General features: G+C 36.0%; 1 pseudogene; it reads left to right on the forward strand.

Annotated features, from left to right (window-relative positions):
- The first annotated feature begins 8,715 nt into the window (after positions 1-8,715).
- Positions 8,716-13,215, forward strand: LOC126708293 (uncharacterized; annotated as a pseudogene).
- Positions 13,216-13,470: the final 255 nt, after the last annotated feature.

A 13,470-nucleotide genomic window follows, 5' to 3' on the forward strand; every position in this document is an offset into this window, starting at 1 on the left:
AATTTTTTTCTATTTTTTTTGAGAATTTTCTAGCCCGTGTCGGGTTGAAACGGTATTCGGGTGTAAAATTTTTGTCTCTTTTTCTAGGCCTATCTCATCCTGGTTTGGATGGAAATAAGGTTGGAATAATGATTTTTAAATTTTTGAATTTTTTTTGCTATAATTTTGGAATTTTCAAGCCCGGGTCGGGTAGGAACGGTATTCGGGACTAAAATCTTTTTCCCTTTTTCTCGGCCTATCACATCCCGGTTTGGATAGAAATAAGGCCGGAATGTTGATTTTGAATTTTTTTCCTTTTTTTTTGGAATTTTCTAGCCCCAGTCGGGTAGGAACGGAATTCGGGACTAATTTTTTTTTTTTTTTCTATTTTTCTTGATCTATCTCATCTCGGTTTGGATAGAAATAACGTTAGAATGATGTTTTTTTAATTTTTTGAACTTTTTTTGCTATTTTTTTTGGAATTTTCTAGCTTGAGTCGGGTAGGAATGGAATTCGGGACTAAAGTTTTTTCACTCTTTCTCGACCTATCTCATCCATGTTTCGATAGAAATAATGCCAGAATGATGTTTTTTAATTTTTTAATTTTTTTGCTATTTTTTTTGGAATTTTCTTGCCCGGGTTGGGTAGGAACGAAATTCGGGACTAAATTTTTTTTTTTTTCTTTCTCGGCCTATCTAATCCCGGTTTGGATAGAAATAAACTGTAATGATATTTTTTAATTTGTTGAATTTTTTTTGAGATTCTTTTTCGAATTTTCTAGCCCGGGTCGGGTAGGAATGGAATTCGAGAGTAAAATGTTATTCTCCCTTTCTCGGCCTATCTCATCCCAGTTTGGATAGAAAAAAGGCCAGAATGATTATTTTTAATTTTCTGTATTTTTTTGGAATTTTCTAGCCCGGGTCGGGTAGGAACGGGATTCAGGACTAAATTTTTTTTTTCTCTTTCTCGGCCTATCTCATCCCGGTTTGGATAGAAGCAATGCTGGAATGATATTTTTTAATTTTTTGAATATTTTTGCTATTTTTTTGGAATTTTCTAGCCCGGGTCGGGTTAGAACCGTATTCGGGACTGAAATGTTTTTCTCCCTTTCTTGGACTATCTTATCCCAGTTTGGATAGAAAAAAGGCCGGAATGATGATTTTTAATTTTCTGAATTTGTTTTGGAATTTTCTAGCCCGGGTCGGGTAGGAATGGAATTCGAGACTAAAATGTTTTTTTTCTCACTTTCACAGCCTATCTCATCACGATTTGGATAGAAATAATGCCGGAATGATGTTTTTTAATTTCTTGAATTTTTTCTATTTTTTTTTGGAATTTTCTAGCTCGGGTCATGTAGGAACGGAATTCGGGACTAAATTTTTTTTTTTCTCTTTCTCGGCCTACCTCATCCCGATTTGGATAGAAATAATGCCGGAATGATGTTTTTCAATTTCTTGAATTTTTTTGCCATTTTCTTTGGAATTTTCTAGCCCGGGTCGGGTAGTAACGGAATTCGGGACTAAATTTTTTTTCTCTCGTTCTCGGCCTTTCTCATCCCGGTTTGGAAAGAAATATTGCCAGAATGATGGTGTTTTTTAATTTTTTGAATTTTTTTTGCCTTTTTTTTTATGGAATTTTCTGGCCCGGGTCGGGTTGGAACGGAATTCGGGACTAAATTTTTTTTTCTCTTTTTCTGGACCTATCTCATCCCAGTTTGGATAGAAATAATGCCGGAATGATGTTTTTTAATTTTATGTATTTTTTTTGCTATTTGTTTTCGAATTTTCTCGCCTGGGCCGGGTAGGAACGGAATTCGGGACTAAATTTTTTTTTTCTTTGTTGGCCTACCTTGTGCTGGTTTGGGTAGAAATAATGTTGGAATGATGTTTTTTAATTTCTTGAATTTTTTTGCTATTTTCTTTGGAATTTTCTAGCCCGGGTCGGGTAGGAACGGAATTCAGGACTAATTTTTTTTTCTCTTTTTCTGGACCTATCTTATCCCGGTTTGGATAGAAATAATGCCGGAATGATGTTTTTTAATTTTATGAATTTTTTTCCTATTTGTTTTGGAATTTTCTCGCCTGGGCCGGGTAGGAACGGAATTCGGGACTAAATTTTTTTTTTCTTTCTCGGCCTACCTCATGCTGGTTTGGATAGAAATAATGTCGGAATGATGTTTTTTAATTTCTTGAACTTTTTTGCTATTTTCTTTGGAATTTTCTAGCCCGGGTCGGGTGGGAACAGAATTCGGGTCTAAATTTTTTTTCTCTCGTTCTCGGCCTTTCTCATCTCGGTTTAGAAAGAAATATTGCCGAAATGATGGGGTTTTTTAATTTTCTGAATTTTTTTGCTATTTTTTGTTTTTGGAATTTTCTAGCCCGGGACGGGTAAGAACGGAATTTGGGACAAAAATTTTTTCCTCTCTTTCTCGGCCTATCTCATCCCGGTTTCGATAGTGATAATGCCGGAATGATGATTTTTAATTCTTTCTAATTTTATTGCAATTTTTTTTAATTTCTTAGTTCGGGTAGAGTAGGATCGGAATTCTAGACTAAAATTTATTTCACTTTTTCTCGGCCTATCTCATCCCGGTTCGGATATAAATAATGACGGAATGATGTTTTTTAATTTCTTGAATTTTTTTGCTATTTTTTTTTGTTATTTTCTAGCCTGGTTCAGGTAGGAACGAAATTCAAGACTAAAATGTTTTTTTCTCGCTTTCATAGCCTATCTCATCCCGGTTTTGATAGAAATAATGCTCGAATGTTGTTTTTTTGTATTTTGAATTTTTTTGCTTTTTTTTTTTCAAAACTTTATTGCCCGGGTCGGGTAGGAACGAAATTCGGGACTATTTTTTTTTTCCTATTTTTGTCGTCCTATCTCAACCCGGTTTGGATAGAAATAATGCTGGAATGATGTTTTTTAATTTTATTGCTATTTTTTTGGAATTTTCTAGCCCGGGTCGGGTAGGAACGGAATTCGGGACTAAAATTTTTTTTTCTCCTTTTCTCAACCTATCTCATCCCGGTTTGGATAGAAATATTGCCGGAGTGATGTTTTTTAATTTCTTGAATTTCTTTGCTATTTTTTTGGGATTTTTCTAGCCCAGGTCTGGTTGGAATGGAATTCCGGAGTAAAATTTCTTTCACTCTTTCTCGGCCTATCTCATCCCGGATTGGATAGAAATAATGCTGGAATGATGTTTTGTAATTTCTTGATTTATTTTCTATTTTTTTCGGAATTTTATAGCCCGGGTCTGGTTGGAACGAAATCGGGACTAAAATCTTTTTCTCTCCTTCTTGGCCTATCTCATCCCGGTTTTGATAGAAATAATGCCAGAATGATGTTTTTTAATTTCTTGAATTTTTTTGCTATTTTTTTTTTAATTTTCTTACCCCGGTCGGGTAAGAACGGAATTCGGGACTAAATTTTTTTTTTCTTTCTCGGCCTATCCCATCCCGGTTTTCAAATAAATAATTCTGGAATGATGTTTTTTAATTTTTGAATATTTTTTCTATTTTTTTGGAATATTCGAGACCGGGTCCGATTGGAATGGAATTCTGGACCATAATTTTTTTCGCTCTTTCTCAGCCAATCGCATCCTGGTTTGGCTAGAAGTAATGCTGGAATGATGTTTTTTAATTTCTTGAATTTTTTTCTATTTTTTTGGGAATTTTCTAGCTTTGTTCGGGTTAGAATGGAATTCTGGACTAAATTTTTTTTCTCTATTTCTCGGCCTATCTCATCTTGGTTTCGATAGAAATAATGCCAGAATGATATTTTTTAATTTTTTGAATATTTTTGCTATTTTTTTGGAATTTTCTAGCCCGGGTTGGGTAGGAATGGTGTTCGGGACTAAAATTATTTTCTCTCTTTCTCGGCCTATCTCATCCTGGTTTGGATAGAAATAAGGCCGGAATGATGTTTTTTAATTTTTTTGGAATTTTCTTGCCGGGGTCGAGTAGGAACAGAATTCGGGACTAAATTTTTTTTTCTCTTTTTCTCGACCAATCACATCCCGTTTTGGATAGAGATAACGCTGGAATGATGTTTTTTAATTTTTTCAATCTTTTTGCTATTTTTTTTTTTTTGGAATTTTCTAGCTCGGGTAAGGTCGGAACGGAAATCGGGACTAAAATTTTTTTCTCGCTTTCTCGGCATATCTCATCACGGTTTGGATAGAAATAATAACTGAATAATGTTTTTCAATTTTTTGGATTTTTTGGGTATTTTATTTGGAATTTTTTTGCCGGGGTCAGGTAGGAACAAATTCAGGACTAAAATATTTTTCTCTCTTTCTCGGCCTCTCTCATCCCAGTTTAGATAGAAATAATGCCGGAATGATATCTTTTAATTTTTTGAATTTTTTTACTATTTTTTTTTGGAATTTTCTTGCCCGGGTTGGGTAGGAACGGAATTCGGGACTAAAATTTTTTCTTCTCTTTCCCGTCCTATCTCATCCCGGTTTGGATAGAAATAGTGCCGGAATAATGTTTTTTAATTTTTAAACTTTTTTGCTATTTTTTTGGAATTTTCTAGCCCGGGTCAGGTAGGATCAGAATTGGGGTCTAATTTATTTATTTATTTTTTCTATTTCTCAGCCTATCTCATCCCAATTTGGATAGAAATAATGCTGGAATGATGTTTTTAATTTCTTGAATTTTTTTTCTATTTTTTTGTAATTTTCTAGCCCGTGTCGGGTTGGAACGGAATCCGGGACTAAAATATTTTTCTCCCTTTCTCGCCCTATCTCATCCCGGTTTCGATAGAAATAATGCCAGAATGATGTTTTTTAATCTTTTCAATTTTTTTAGATTTTTCTAGCCCGGGTCGGGTAGGAACGGTATTCAGGACTAAATTTTTTTTTTTCTATTTCTTGGCTTATCTCATCCCGGTTTGGATAGAATAATGCCAGAATGATGTTATTTAATTTCTTGAATTTTTTTTCTATTTTTTTTGGAATTTTCTTACCCGGGTCGGGTAAGAACGGAATTCGGGACTAAATTTTATTTTTCTCTTTCTTGTCCTATCTCATCCCTGTGTTAATAGAAATAATGTTGGAATGATTTTTTTTTAATTTCTTGAATTTATTTGCTATTTTTTTTTTTGGAATTTTCTAGCCTGGGTCGGGTAGGAACAGAATTCGGGACTAAAATTTTTTTCCCCCCTTTCTCGGCCTATCTTATCCCGGTTTCGATAGAAATAATGCTGAAATGATGTTTTTTAATTTTTTGAATTATTTTGCTATTTTCTTTTTGAATTTTCCTGCTCTGGTTGGGTAGGAACGGAATACGGGACTAAAATTTTTTTCTCTCTTTGTTGGCCTATCTCATCCTAGTTTCGATGGAAATAATGCCGGAATGATGTTTTTGAATTTTTTTGCTAATTTTTTTTTTTTGAATTTTCTTGCTCAGGTTGGGTAGGAACGAAATTCGGGACTAAATTGTTTTTCTCTCATTGTCAGCCTACCTCATCCCGATTTCGATAGAAATAATACCAGAATGATGTTTTTTAATTTTTTAATTTTTTTTGGAATTTTCTTGGCCAGGTCAACTAAGAACGAAATTCGGGAATAAATTTTTTTTTTCTCTTTCTCAGCCTATCTCATCCCGGTTTTAATAGAAATAATGCCGGAATGATGTTTTTTAGTTTCTTGAATTTTTTTGCTATTGTTTTTTGGAATTTTCTTACCCGGGTCGGATAAGAACGGAATTCGGGACTAAATTTTTTTTTCTTTGTCGGCCTATCTCATCCCGGTTTTAATAGAAATAAGGCCGGAATGATGTTTTTTAGTTGTTTGAATTTTTTTGCTATTTTTTTTGGAATTTTCTTACCCGGGTCGGGTTGGAACGGAGTTCGTGACTAAAATTTTTTTTTTTCTCTTTCTCAGCCTATCTCATCACGGTTTCGATAGAAATAAAGTCAGAATGATGTTTTTCAATTTTTGGAATTTTTATGCTATTCTTTTGGAATTTTCTATCCCGGGTCTGGTAGGAACGGTATTCGGGACTAAAATTTTTTTCCCTCTTTCTCGGCCTATCTCATCCCGGTTTAGATAGAATTAAAGCCGGAATGATGATTTTAAATTTTTAGAATTTTTTTGCTACTTTTTTTGGAATTTTCTAGACCGCAACGGGTAGTAATGAAATTCGTGACTAAATTTTTTTATTCTTGTCTTTCTCGGCCTATCTCATCCCGGTTTGGATAAAAACAATGCCAGAATGATATTTTTTTATTTCTTGAATTTTTTGGCTATTTTCTTTGGAATTTTCTAGCCCGGGTCGGGTAGGAACGGAATTCAGGACAAAATTTTTTTCCTCTCTTTCTCGGCCTATCTCATCCCGGTTTCGATAGAAATAATGCCGGAATGATGTTTTTTTATTTCTTTTAAATTTATTGCTATTTTTTTTATTATTTCCTAGCCCGGGTCGAGTAGGAATGGAATTCTGGACTATAATTTATTTCTCTTTTTCTAGGCGTATCTCATCCCGGTTCGAATAGAAATAATGAAGGAATGATGTTTTTTAATTTCTTGAATTTTTTTGCTATTTCTTTTGGAATTTTCTAGCCCGGGTCAGGTAGGAACGAAATTTTGGAATAAAATTTTTTTCTCTCTTTCTTGGCCTATCTCATCCCAGTTTCGATAGAAATAATGCCGGAATGATTTTTTTTTTTTTTTTTAATTTTTTGAATTTTTTTGCTTTTTTTTTATTGGAATTTTCTCACCCGGGTCGGGTAGGAACGGAATTCGGGACTAAAATTTTTTTTTCTCGCTTTCACAGCCTATCTCATCCCGGTTTGGATAGAAATAATGCCGGAATGATGTTTTTTAATTTCTTGAATTTTTTTCTATTTTTTTTAAGAATTTTCTGGCCTGGGTCGGGTTGGAACGGAATTCAGGACTAAAATTTTTCTCTCTTTTTTGGCCTATCTCATCCTGGTTTCGATAGAAATAATGCCAGAAAGATGTTTTTTGATTTTTGGAATTTTCTACCCCGAGTCGGGTAGGAACGGAATTCGAGACTAAAATTTTTTTCCCTCTTTCTCGGCCTATCTCATCCCGGTTTCGATAGAAATAATGCTGAAATAATGTTTTTTAATTTTTTGAATTATTTTGCTATTTTTTTTTTAATTTTCTTGCCCGGGTTGGGTAGGAACGGAATTCGGGAATAAAATTTTTTTCTCTCTATGTCGGCCTATCTCATCCCGGTTTCGATGTAAATAATGCCGGAATGATGTTTTTGAATTTTTTTGCTATTTTTCTTTTAATTTTCTTGCTCGGGTCGGGTAGGAACGGAATTCGGGACTAAAATTTTTTTTTTCCTCTTTTTCGGCCTTCCTTATCCCAGTTTGGATAGAAATAATTCTGGAATCATGTTTTTTAATTTTTTTTTTAATTTTTTGCTATTTTTTTTTTAATTTTCTTGCACAGGTTGAGTAAGAACGAAATTCGGGACTAAAATTTTTTTCTCTCTTTGTTGGCCTATCTCATCCCCGGTTTGGATAGAAATAATGCGGAATGATGTTTTGTAATTTTTTGGATTTTTTGCTTTTTTATTTTAATTTTCTTACTCGGGTTGGGTAGGAACGAAATTCGGGACTAAATATTTTTTCTCTCTTTCTCGACCTATCTCATCCCGGTTTGGATAGAAATAATAATGGAATGATATTTTTTATTTTTTTGAATTTTTTGCTATTTTTTTTGGAATTTTCTTACCCGGGTTAGGTAGGAATGGAATTCGGGACTAAATTTTTTTTTTCTCTTTCTCGGCCTATCTCATCTCGGTTATAATAGAAATACTGCCGAAATGATGTTTTTTTAGTTTTTTGAATTTTTTTGCTTTTTTTTTTTGGAATTTTTTCACCCGGGTCGGTTAGGAACGGAATTCGGGGCTAAAAGTTTTTTCTCGCTTTCTTGGCCTATCTCATCCCGGTTTTAATAGAAATAATGCCAGAATGATGTTTTTTAATTTCTTGATTTTTTTTTTTTTAATTTTCTTACCCGAGTCGGGTTGGAACGGAATTCGGTACTAATTTTTTTTTTTCTCTTTCTCAGCCTATCTCATCCCGGTTTCGATAGAAATAAAGCCAAAATGATGTTTTTTAATTTTTTGAATTTTTATGCTACTTTTTTGGAATTTTCTAGCCCGGGTTGAGTAGGAACGGTATTCGGGACTAAATTTTTTTTTCTCTTTCTCAGCTTATCTCATCCCGGTTTGGATAGAAATAATACTGGAATGATGTTTTTTAATTTTTTGAACTTTTTTGCTATTCTTTTTTTATGCACACCAAGGAGCTGGACATGCTGATTATACAAGTGGAAATGGAGCTAAACTTGCACAAGACCCTTTGTCATTTTCTAGTGGCCCAATTACAAGACTTAGAGCCAAACGTTTCAAGGAAGCACTAAATGGGCTAGTCCAAGAGAATTGGGCTGATTCTAAAACGACCAAGATGGGCTCAAATAATAATCAAGGCTTAGTCCATGTCATTAAAGCAATTGATGCTATGGGAGATGAGGCGCATGTTGAGGCTGAATTAGAACCTATTCATGAGAGGTTGGATAGGGTAGAAGCGGGAACTCCTAGGGGCCAGCAACATGACAACCCTAATAGGCAGCAAGGTGGGCGTGTTCCATGGCGGAATGTTGAGGAAGAGGCGGAGTCGGAGGAGGTTGATGGGCCATATGTGAACTGAGGCATGTTTAAGCGTGGGTATGGGAATAGAGAAGTAAGGATGGGTAGGCCTAGGAGGGATAATGATTTAGGAAACATGAAGATTAAGATCCCATCTTTTCAAGGTAAAAATGATCCTGAAGTTTATTTGGAGTGGGAAACTAAAATGGAGATGGTGTTTGATTGTTACAACTATTCGGAGATAAAGAAGGTTAAGTTGGCTGCAATTGAATTTACTGATTATGCCATTGTTTGGTGGGATCAATTATTGATTAATAGGAGGAGGAATAGAGAACCTCCCGTGGACACTTGGGAGGAGATGAAAATGCTTATGAAGAGGCGTTTTGTACCCAATCATTATTATAGGGGATTGTATCAAAGGTTGCAGAGGTTAACTCAAGGTTCCAAGAGTGTGGATGAGTATTACAAGGAGATGGAGGTAGCTATGATTCGGGCTAATGTAGAAGAGGACTGGGAAGCCACCATGGCTAGGTTCTTGCACGGTTTAAATCATGAGATTGCAGATATAGTTGAGATGCAGCACTATGTTGAATTGACGGATATGGTGCATCAAGCCATAAAGGTGGAGGAACAATTCAAATGAAAGGGATTGGCTAGGAGGGGACAACCTATGGCTACCACCAGTCCATGGAAGACAGCTCTAAAAAGGGACGAGCAGCTAAAAAATAAGCTAAAATTTGAACCATCTAAGAGTGTCAACTCAAAGACCACTTTAGGTAACACCGAGGCTTCGAGTTCTAAAACACGTGATATTAAGTGTTTTAAATGTCAAGGGCGGGGACACATAGCCAGCCAGTGTGTAAACAAAAGGGTGATGGTGATAAATGCTCAAGGAGAGCTTGAGTCGGAGAATGAGGAAGAAGTAGATGATGATGACATGCCATCTTTGGAGGATGCCGATGATGAGCAAAATGCTGTGGTTGGAGATTTATTGGTAGCAAGGCGAGTTCTCAATGTGCAGGTTAAGGAGGAAGAAAGTAATCAAAGGGAGAACTTATTTCATCTCGGTGCTTTGTAAATAATAAAGTTTGTAGTGTTATTATCAATGGAGGGAGTTGCACAAACGTAGCCAGCACTTATTTGGTGGAAAAATTGGCCTTAACTACCTTGAAACATCCTCAACCTTACCGGCTTCAGTAGCTGAATGAATGTGGCGAAATCAAGGTGACAAGACAAGTGTTGGTGGCATTATCCATTGGCAAATATGAGGATGAGGTGCTATGTGATGTGGTTCCCATGCATGCGTGCCATGTATTGTTGGGAAGACCATGGCAGTATGATCGGAAGGTTAGCATGATGGATTCAAAAATAAGTATTCTTTCATTCTTAAAGGGCAACCTATTACTCTTGTGCCATTAACTCCAAAAAAGGTCAGGGAGGACCAATTGAAGTTACAAAAATCAAATGAAAAAAAAAAGGAAAAAGAAAGGAAGGCCGAAATTGAAAAAAAAAAAAAGAGTTTTAAAAAAAAGAAGAGAAAAATAGTGATCAGAGTGAAAAAGAAAGAGAGAGGGATTCGGCCATACTAAGAGCAAGAGAGAAAAAATTCAATTACATTGAAAAAAAAAAGTGAGATCAAGAGAGCATTATTTTCACACCAGCCCCTTATTGTACTCATGTACAAGGAGGCTCTTTTATGTACAAATGATCTCGCCGGTGCATTACCAAGCAATATTGTCTCTCTTTTGCAGGAGTTTGAAGATGTCCTTCCCGAAGAGGTACCTCATGGTTTACCTCCAATTCGAGGGATTGAACATCAAATTGATTTCATACCTGGTGCATCAATTCCAAACCGACCTGCTTATAGGAGTAATCCTGAGGAGACCAAGGAACTTCAGAGGCAAGTAGGTGAATTATTGGAAAAGGGCATGTGTGAGAAAGCATGAGTCCTTGTGCAGTTCCAGTGTTATTAGTTCCTAAGAAGGATGGAACATGGAGGATGTGTGTCGACTACCGAGCCATCAACGACATAACAGTAAAATAACATCATCCCATTCCTAGATTATATGATATGCTGGATGAATTACATGGTTCTTGTGTCTTTACAAAAATTGATCTTAAGAGTGGATATCACCAAATTAGGATGAAGGAAGGTGATTAATGGAAAACTGCTTTTAAGACTAAATATGGTTTATATGAGTGGTTAGTAATGCCTTTCGGTTTAACTAATGCTTCGAACACATTTATGCGTTTGATGAACCATGTTTTGCATGCATTTATTGGCAGATTTGTAGTTGTGTATTTTGATGATATCCTAATTTATAGCAAAAATTTGGAAGAACATGTAATGCATTTGAAATTTGTTTTGGAAATTCTAAGTAAAGAAAGGTTGTTTGCTAACCTCAAAAAGTGCACCTTTTGTACGGATAAGCTTGTGTTTCTTGGTTTTGTTGTTAGTAAAGGAGGAATTGAGGTGGACGATGAAAAGGTGAAGGCAATCCAAGAGTGGCCAACGCCTATAACAATCAGCCAAGTGAGGAGTTTCCATGGCTTAGCTAGCTTCTATAGACGGTTTGTGCGTGATTTTAGTAGCATAGCCGCCTCTCTCACTGAAGTTATCAAGAAAAATGTGTCATTTAAGTGGGCGAAAGAACAAGAAAAGGCATTTAATTAGCTCAAAGAAAAGTTAACTAGTGCACCTTTGCTTGTTTTACCTAACTTTGCTAAAACTTTTGAAATTGAGTGTGATGCTTCAGGAATAGGTATTGGAGCTATTTTGATGCAAGAAGGCTGTCCAGTTGCTTATTTCAGTGAAAAGTTGGGTGGGGCAGCCCTAAATTACCCCACTTATGATAAGGAGATGTATGCCTTGGTGAGGGCTTTGGAAAATTGGCAACACTATCTATGGCCAAAGGAATCTGTGATTCACACAGATCATGAATCTTTGAAGCATTTGAAAGGACAGCAAAGGTTGAATAAACACCATGCCAAGTGGGTGGAATTCATTGAAACATTTCCTTATGTGATCAGATACAAGCAAGGTAAGGAAAATGTGGTGGCTGATGCATTGTCCCGAAGGTATGCTTTACTTTCCATTTTAGATACAAAAATGCTTGGCTTTGAATACATTAAGGATCTGTATGCACAAGATTCTGATTTTGTGATGTGTTCAATGCATGTGAAAAAGGAGCATTTGGTAAGTTTTATAGGCATGATGGATTTTTTGTTTCGGGAAAATAAACTGTGTGTGCCTATGTGTTCTTTGCTTGAATTGCTTGTGAGAGAAGCTCATGGTGGTAGTTTGATGGGTCACTTTGGTGTAGCTAAGACTTTAGGAGTTTTGCATGATCATTTTTCTTGGCCTCATATGAAACGTGATGTGGAAAGAATTTGTGAGACATGTATCACGTGTAAACAAGCTAAGTCTAAGTTGAAACCCCATGGTTTGTACACCCCTTTGCCAATACCTAGTGAACCTTGTACTGATATTTCTATGGATTTTGTTTTAGGTTTGCCTAGGACTAAGAGGGGGAGAGATTCAGTTTTTGTGGTGGTAGATAGATTTTCCAAGATGGCACACTTCATTGCATGTCACGAAACTAATGATGCATCACATATAGCTGATTTATTCTACAAAGAAATTGTTAGGCTACATGGTATGCCTAGGACCATTGTTTCTGATAGGGATGCAAAGTTTTTGAGTTACTTTTGGAAAACTTTGTGGGGAAAGTTGGGAACCAAGTTGTTGTTTTCTACTACTTGTCATCCACAAACGGATGGTCAAACTGAAGTAGTAAATAGAACTTTGTCTTCCTTGTTGCGTGCTATCATTAAAAAGAACTTGAAAACCTTGGAAGATTGTTTGCCACATGTTGAATTTGCTTACAATAGAAGTACACATTCTACATCTAAGTTTTCACCATTTGAAATTGTTTATGGTTTTAACCCATTGTCACCTTTGGATTTAACTTCTTTACCTTTGAGTGAACGTGTGAACTTAGATGGCAAAAAGAAAGCAGAATTTGTAAAGATGATCCATGAAAAGGCACGGCTGAACATTGAAAGGAGGACTCAACAATATGTCCATCAAGCCAACAAGGGACGCAAGAAGGTAGTGTTTGAACCAAGAGATTGGGTTTGGTTGCAGTTAAGGAAAGAACGTTTTCCAGAGAAACGGCGTTCCAAACTCCTACCTCGGGGTGATGGACCATTTCAAGTAGTGGAGCGCATCAATGATAATGCCTACAAGCTAGACTTACCCGGTGAGTATGGTGTCAGTGCAAGCTTTAATGTTGTTGATTTGTCTCCTTTTGATGTAGGTGATGATTTGAGGACAAATCCTTCTCAAGAGGGGGAGAATGATGCACACCAAGGAGCTGGACATTCTGATTATACAAGTGGAAATGGAGCTGAACTTGCACAAGACCCTTTGTCATTTTCTAGTGGCCCAATTACAAGACTTAGAGCCAAACGTTTCAAGGAAGCACTAAATGGGCTAGTCCAAGAGAATTGGGCTGATTCTAAAAAGACCAAGATGGGCTCAAATAATAATCAAGGCTTAGTCCATGTCATCAAAGCAACTGAAGAGGCTAATGCATGAAAATTCGCAACTAGCATGGTCTAACCATAAAGGGTGTGAATTTGTTAAGTTCCAAGGATATTAAATGGGAAGATGTCTTGGTAGCATGGTCTGATCATAAAAGGGTGTGAATTTGTTAAGTTCCAAGGATATTAAATGGGAAGATGTCTTGGTATTGGCTGGGCATGTTAATTCTAGTCATTTAGCTATTTTTGACTGCCTTTAGAAGTCCTAGAAAACTAAAAAAACGTGGGAACTTGATTAGATTAATTTTTG

The sequence above is a fragment of the Quercus robur genome, chromosome 12 (assembly GCF_932294415.1).
Source record: "Quercus robur chromosome 12, dhQueRobu3.1, whole genome shotgun sequence".
In the NCBI taxonomy this organism is placed as follows: domain Eukaryota; kingdom Viridiplantae; phylum Streptophyta; class Magnoliopsida; order Fagales; family Fagaceae; genus Quercus; species Quercus robur.